The following is an 8,775-nucleotide window of genomic DNA, read 5'->3' on the forward strand; positions in this document are numbered from 1 at the left end:
CTTTGAACATATCTTTAAATTGAAATTAGGTGGAAACATACCATAATCTCAGTTCTACAACACAGGGACATGTCAAACGTTGACAACACATCTATTAAATCCATCTTTGGCATAAAAATATGATTCCACTTCATACTTACATCTTTAACAATGTTTTCCCTCAAAGTTGTATTAATATACAGTATAATAAGTTAAAACCATATTATTTTTAAAATATTATTTGGGGAGTTCAATAAACAAAAATAAGATTGTCTGCTGAAAACAGCTAATATTTCTAGTCATTATTCAAGATTTAAGAGTTCCCTTCCATGTGTTTTCTTGATATACTATTGTATCACAATATTTCAAGTGTTATATTAAAACCGCTGCCCACAAAATGAAAACTTGGTTATCTTTTCAATCTTTATGAAAATATATCTTAAAATAGTTTTAAAAATATTAAAATATTTTTAAAAGGATTAAGGATCAGCTTCTGTATATGAAATGCAATATGCCATCATGCTCACAAATGAATTTGGATTTATCCTCAAAATATCTTCATGGAAATCTAGTCATCATTTGAACTCTTACAGGTTAAACTCCAAGTTTTTTTTTTCAACTGATTGGAATAGATTCACCTACTGAGGAAAAGGAAACTTTCCAATTTATTTTTTTTTAATTATATTTCAAAGTATAATAAACAGAGATATTGGAGGAGGGATTCAAAAATCAATCTCTTCCAGGTACCGGTACTTCATATCCATTATGAAATTCAAATGACCTTAATCCCTTATTCCTTTCAAAAATTATCAATTAATTACAAAATATCATTCTATAAATAACAGATGCAGACCTTTCTATACCTGTTTCATGGGGAAAAGTGGAATTCAGAGGTTATTCCTTCTAGACAATATTTACTTAAAACATAGAGTTCGTTGCCCATCTTGTAACCAACTCTGGGCAGCTCCTAATCAAAAGTTAAAACAGAATAAAAGCATGTTTTCTGATTTTCATGATTGGCGATATACCCCGTGATACCTTCCACCCTAGTTTGGAAGCTCTCACAACTCAATGAAGTATGTTTTCAAAGTGCTAAAACAGGTCAGGAATCAAATCGCTTTCCCACTTCTTACAATAACAGTGCTATGTCAGACGGATGCTGATTGTGGGAACTCTGGATCCAAGCCAATGTTTTGGCTAACAAAATGCAGGAAATGTGGAATTAGCAGGAAGCATAACTACAATACTCCCTGGATTCAGACTATTCATGATATATGAATGTGCTCACAATTTCAGAATATTTCTGGGTTGCTGGCTTTCAGATTAATTAGCTTGTCTTCATTTGGCTTGCTATGAATCTTGTTCTATCGCCATTTGCTTTTGTCACCTTCTGACAAGATTAATTCAGTATCCCATAAGTGGGACTATAAGCAGGGGACATTGTTCTATCTGCTAATTGGTTTGAAAATATTGTTATATTCCAGGCTATGTAAATTGCTGCCAGTTTGGTATCACTTTGGTTAAATCTTAATTTTATAGGCTTTAGAATTTGAAGATTCATCCGTGGGAAAACTGGGCACCCAGCTAAAGACATGTCACTAGTGTACCTGCCTTTCATTATGTTCACTTCAAAATAAAAAGTTTTTCAAAAGGAGGCATAGCTAATTTATTCAAATAGAATGAGTGACTCAGTAGAACATTAGAATATTTCAAATATTTTTTTCTAGATGGTCAAAAATGAGGTGGATTTTTTTTTTTTTTTGTCAAGTCTTTAAGCAGAGGCTGGATAGCTCAATAACAGAAGATGCTGTAATAATAATTATCCTACATTGGGAGAGGGCTGGATTGGATGATCTTTCCAGTTCTGTGATTCTGTTAATATTTAGTCATGTTGAAAAATGGGCCTTCATATTTTTGCTACAGTAAAATATTTTGGAACTCTACTTGTTTTGCTTTCAGAACAAGCACAGCATTTTTTAAAAGAACAAAGCTGAGATTTCCTGGCACAGTGTGCATAGTTTTGGGCACCTTGTTTTGTAGCACTTCATAAATTTTATTTGCACCAATGTAAACAGGTGAGAAAGAAAAGATAAATTTGCAAATTATTTATGTAAAGGCAAAAAAAACTTTAAAGAAAACTTGCGGCTCAGAACTATTACATAGGCGGCCAGCCAAAATGTCATTTTTCTTTTGTACTGTACAAGAGTTGGAATGTTAAAAAGAGGTCCATGCTTAATCAAATATGCATAAAATGTTCATGACAATATGAACTGGTGCTGTATTTAAAACTTACCTTGATAACTAATTTTTAATAATTTTCTTTTTCTTTTGAGAGTGGGCATCAGGATTTCCTTTTTTACTGTGTGCCAGTGTTTTCACGGAAAAAAGTGACAATAAAGATTATCTTATCTATCTTAATCATTTCTTAGTGTTGCTTAGGTTATTTTTGTAAACAACCTCACAGCTCTGACAATATTGTGCGGTTTGGGGCACATTATGTAATAAAATGCTATTAAATTTATTTATTTATAAAATCCATAGGCCCTTCCATCTTATCTCAAGGTAACTCTGGGCAGCTTACAATCATAAAAGATAAAACCCATATAAACTAAAAACGTAAATAAGTGAAATGCATGATAGCAGTAATAGTCTATCTTCAATGGGTGAATTGTAGTAAGCCAGGAGTAGGCAAATTTTACTGGGCTAGCAATTACTTTAATCTCCTGCTCTGCTCTCCCTTTTCCTCTACGTTGCCAGACTATTTGAAGTATCCCACCTGATTGTCTTCTAAATATTTTCTGGATTTTGGCTGGGATACTATTAATTGTACAATACAGTCCACTTGATCCACAGTCCTCTATGCTAATGGCATGCACCAAAGTTGTAATGGAACGAAAGCATTGATATAAGATAAGCTACTATCACTGCAGCAGGAGAACAAGTTGAAAATCTCTTTCCCTAATGTCACAATAGCAAGGTCATCTCTAACATAGTAAAGCCTCAAATATATCATAATTACAGGTAATCCTCATTTAATAACCATAATGGGGACTTTGTTGCTAAGTGATGTACAAACTTAGCACCCACCCGGCTTCTAGAAGAATGTAATATTTTGAGAAATATTTTTTTTAAAAAAAAAGGCAGAATATTATATTTCCCTAAAGGAGAAACGTGCTCTTGGAAAGCAGCCTCCACCTTTCTTAATAGCTCTAGCAGGATTGGGCAACCTGTCTACAAGAAAAAAGACCTTCAGCTCCAGGGTGATGGGATTAAGACAGGACCCCTCAGGACATAATAGGATTAACCCACTAGCAGCAGAGCTCACTACATTGCACAATCTCCTAAGGACATTGCATCAGCCAAGTTTCAACCAAACCTGGGAGCTCAGACAAACTCCTAGGATTTGTACATGGCCCCATGGAGTCTGACAATAGCCAATAGAATACATGTTCTTGCACAGGAACAGGAAGTTCAGGTGCAAAACCTAAGAGAAGGTATAAATACCCCTCACTCTCAACTCCATGGGTTCAGCTGCACCAGAGAACCATGTGCTTGGTAGTTCTGCTTCATCTTTAAACCATCTTTCCAATCAGCCTCCATGTTTCCAGTGTCTTCCTCCTGGCTTGGAACTGAGCCAGATGGATATTTCTTCCAACAGTGACATGGTAGTTAAGAGAGACATTATGTGATCACAACAAGTTTAATGACATTTGCCTGCAAACATCAAGTGAATCCACCTGCGGTCATTAAGCAAGACATGTTACCATAACCAGCAATTTTGTCACTGGTTGCTCCATTGATTCTGCTTGCCATAGGTCAGCTGCATAAATGGCAGTCACATGACTGGGATGCCCCCCCCCCCCATTGTACAACACCTGAATCTTGATCACATGATCCCCCAGGGACACTGCCATAGTTGTAAATGCGAGGTTTGATTGTAAAGTTACTTTTTCACCTCTGTTATAACTTTGAAGGGCAATTGTTAAGCAAGGATTACCTGCTAGTTCTAACAGTGGTCAAGAAAGGGGTTATGTTTAACTCTCATGAGTTCTCCACTTATGGTCTAAAAGGAGCTTCAATAACACTTAAAACATCATCATCCTTTGGATGTTATCCACGTATACCATCAACAATCTTGCATGCTTGCTCCAGCTACCTTTGGTGTGCTTTCAATCTATTGTTTTCACATCTAATGCCCTGAGGAATAAGGTCAGTAGAGCATTTCCATTTTTTGAGGATTTCTGGAACAACTACATTGCCAGATCTGAAAATGGTACCTTTCTTTCTAGAAGTTATTTGAACAGGGATGAAAACACCCTCTGACTGGAGTGGTAAGCGGTAGCCAGCTCTTCTGCCCAATTATGGTCTTTTCCTTGAACAGCATTTGAAGTTAAGGACAATGCCCAATTATGGTCTTTTCCTTGAACAGCATTTGAAGTTAAGGACAATGTAAATTCTCCCTTGCAATAACAGGTGTGGATTCACCTGCACTTCCTGCCAACACCCTCTAAGTGCCTTTCCTTGCCCTTTCCTCTCCTAAAGAACGGGAACAACCAGTCGGAGAAGTGAACACACCCTCAAAATCTTCCTTATTCAATGGTTGAGCTGGCAGCATTGCAGGGTCTGAGTGGGTGGATCTCATGCAGAGTACATGATCCATGCTTAGTCATTTATTTATTTAATTTTACTTTGTAGGTTTCCCGTTTCCTAAAATGATCAGGATGGCTAACAGCATTAACATGGAACACAGCAACAAACCCTGAGTACACCTTAAAAACATATTTTCAATCTGAAATATACATATATTACAACATATTAATGGAAATAATTATTATGCCACTATACTTACTAGTGTTGCACTAAAAACTGCATTAAAAATACTTTTACAGATTTTTAGAGACCCATTATGAAACAGTTCTTCCGACAGGCCCTTTTTAAATTAGGAGTTATCATTTCTGTAGTGGCTGCAAAATGATGGAGTTGCCTAATCAAAGAGTACAAAAACAAAAACAAAAAACCCCAAAGCAATGCTTATCTCATCATATAACAGAATACAATAAACTGGCAACTACCATCAAAGAAAATTTAAGGTAACTGAAAAGCACACAAAAACAGGAACCAGTGGTGGGATTCAGCCAGTTTGCACCACTTTGGGAGAACCGGTTGTTAACTTTCTGAGCAGTTTGGTGAACTGGTTGTTGGAAGAAATCATTAGGGCAGAGAACCAGTTGTTAAATTATTTGAATCCCACCACTGAAAGGAACTGTCAAGTCAAAGTCCCAGAAAGAAAACCTTAGATTCCATTGTTTTAGAGAAAAGGACAGGGGTGGGATGCTACCGGTTCTGCATGGCTCTATAGAACTGGTAGCTCTGAAGAGCAGCAGACACTGAACCGGTTTTGTGTTTGCTGCTGTTTGGCCCACCTGCCCACCCGGGTTCTTACCTGTCCTTTATTTCCTGCTTTTTCAAGTTCAGCTGCTTTGCACGGCACAGCTGAGGTTGAAAAAGGAGGAAAAAAGTGGCTTTTCAAACATTGCACACCTGTGCGCAGTGCTTTTCAGCTGTCTGGGTGGCATAGCTTAAGGTTTTTTACACACGCACGTCAGGCGCACATGTCCGCAAATGCACGCATGCACATGCAAAACGTAGTCACCGAACCAGTAGTAACACTGGTTGAATCCCACCCCTGGAAAAGGACTTTTACTGAAAATTGAAGTGGTAGCATCAGAAGAATACAAGATCTGAGGCAATAGGCACGAAAATCACATATAGAAAGTTATGCCAATGTTCCCACCCCCAATAGTTCAAACTGGCCATCCAATCTGAGATGTGTATAATGTCATGTGGGTGCATCTTCGGGTGGTGTTTGAGACATCTGGCTCCCCACGACGGTTGACCTTGGCCTCAATACATAAGAGGCTACAGCTGCGCAGTAAGCAAGTAAGCATAGTCAAGAAAGTTTTCCCAAGTGTTACAGTTCACCATCTCAAGCCTCCAGCACTCTTTCCTCCCCACAAAGCCCAATTAATCTTCCCTCCCCCGTTTCTTTTTTCCCCTCCCCCCATTTCTATGGCAGCCGGAAAGACAAGCAAAAGAAGGATTCTTGAAGGCTGACAGAAATATTTGGAGGAAAGGGCAATTTTGACAGAGAATCCCTTAAAATTATTTCTATAGAATATAATGTTTAATTGACAGCTAAAGAATAAGGAGCACTCCTATCAGAAGTGCAACTTCACCCAAAACAGGCTGAATCACTGATTCCAAGTCCAGTTTTTCTGTTTACCAATAAATGCCTTCATCCACGGCTTCATTTTCTTTGAATTTAATATCAGTGTGTCCTCCCTCATTTAGCTAAGGATTGAACACAAATATCATTCAAGGGTGCTGTTGATTCCTTGGAATTGAATATAAACAAGTATGGAGCTGAATGATATCAGATCCATTTACAAAACTCCAGGCTACCTTCTGTAGGGGTTTCATATAGATGCTGAAACAGCTTAAGGCAAGACAAAAACCCAGACACCAGTGCCTTCTGACAGATAAGCCTGAACCATAGGTGTCCAGTACAAAATGCAGGGACACAAAAATGGCTAAGTATGTGGTCATAGCTGAAATCTCAGACTTTTGTCCTTGCACTGTAACATTGCATGCAAATGTTGTGGTCTGCATCATAATGATGCCACACATCATTTGTCGTGTTTCCCCTTGCTCCTGTGCAGAGGTTTATCACTGAAACCTTTGTAATACAGTACCTCCAAGACCCGATTCCACAAGGCAGTTCAGAAATAACAGAATTTAGAGTTGGAAGGGATATTGGAGGTTTAGTCCAATCCCCTGCACAAGCAAGAGACCCTATACCTTTCCTGACAAGTGGCTATCTAATCCCTTTCTAAGAGCCTTCAATGATGGAGCACCCACAATTTCTGATGGTAAGTCTACTGGAACACTATCATGTCATTCCTAGTCCTTCTTTTCACTAGGGCAGACATACCCAATTGCTGCAATCATTGTTCATATGTTTTAGCTTCAACCTCTCTAATCATATTTGTTATCCTTTTCTGTGCTTTTTCCAGAGTCTCAACATCTTTTTTAGATTGTGGTGATCAAAACTGGATGCAGTATTCCTAAGTATGATTGTACTAAGGCTTTATAAAATGGTACTAATACTTCATGTGCTCTTGATTCTATCCCTCTGTTAATGCAACCTAGGACTGTGTTGGCTTTTTTGGCAGCTGCAGCACACTGCTGGCTCATATTTAAGTGATTGTCCACTAGAACTCCAAGATCCCTCTCAAAGTTCCTGTTATTGAGCCAGGTTTCACGTATTCTATACTTGTACCTTTGGTTTTTCTTGGCTAAGTGTAAAACCTTACTTTTCTCTACATTGGATTTCATTTTGTTAGATAGGACCCAGTGCTCAAGTCTGTAGAGATCCCTCTGGATCTTGAGCCTATCTTCTGGAGTGTTGGCTATACCTATTAGTTTAGTCTTGCCTGCAAATTTGATGAGTTCCTCTTCTATTCCCTCAACGAAATCTTGTATGAAGAAGTTGAAGAGTACTGGACCTAAAATGGAAACTTGCGGTACCCCATTGCTTCCTTCCTTCCATGTAGATGTAGTTCCATTGAGGACCACACTTTGAATGTGATTTGTCACCATCAAAATCCATCTGTGGTGATGCTGTCTATGCCACTTTTTTTTTTAGCTTATCAAGAAGTAGGTTATGGTCTGCTTTGTCAAATGCCTTACTGAAATCCAAGAATATGGTATGTAAATCCAAGTATACTACGGAATTCACAATAATTCCTTTGGCCCACGGCATCAAAAGCCATGCCAGATGAATTAGCAATGTGCTCTCCCCATTTAGTTTTCTGCATTGGCTGTCTATCAAGGCAACATTTCGTTGTTACTAATCCAACTGTAAAACTTACGCTAGTCTAAACAAAGATAGTAGTAGTATTAGGACGGAATACATTTAATGCATTTATTTTTAATTTTTTGAAAGTTAGGAAAGATCAGTTCCAAATATATTCAACTCTTAATGAATATTTTGAGAAAACTGTGGGACCTATAGTGGGACCAGGATAGGTATACTGTAGCTAACTCTATTTGTTCTTTTGGCAGATTTCAATGCCATCTATTATGACATCTAGATGGGCATTATATTATAGAAGTTTTCTTCCTTCCAGTTTGTGTTGGTAGAGGAGAAAGAGATCAGTCTTTGGTCTGTAGGGTTTCTCATGTCTTGACAAACTCCCCATTCTTACTTAATAGCTACATGAGGTTGCTAGGTGAGATCATCTATTATTATGGAGCCAGGTATTATTAAGTAGTTGATGATGCCAGCTTTATAACTTGACCTTGGGCCAAGCAATACAGGTGAGGTTCTGTCCCTGGGGATTATTTTTATTTTTTATTTATTTGATTTGCCAATTGTTTACAAGATAATAAGTATAAGTGTATACATAGTTGTGAATACATGAAATGGGTACATATAAGAAAAATAAAAGAAGAATAAGAGAAACAATAGGACAGGGACGGTAGGCACGTTGGTGCGCTTATGCACGCCCCTACAGACCTCTTAGGAAAGGGGTGAGGTCAATAGTAGACAGTCTAAGGTTAAAGTTTTTGGGGTTTGGGGAAGAAACTACAGAGTCGGGTAGAGTATTCCAGACATTGACCACTCTATTGCTGAAGTCATATTTCCTGCAATCAAGTTTGGTGCGGTTTACTTTGAGTTTGTATCTATTGTGTGCTCTTGTGTTGTTATGGTTGAAGCTGAAGTATTCATTGACA

Source organism: Notechis scutatus, chromosome 5 (genome assembly GCF_049901735.1).
Source record: "Notechis scutatus isolate UNSWTSFEM ecotype Mainland chromosome 5, rNotScu1.2, whole genome shotgun sequence".
Taxonomy (NCBI): Eukaryota; Metazoa; Chordata; class Lepidosauria; order Squamata; family Elapidae; genus Notechis; species Notechis scutatus.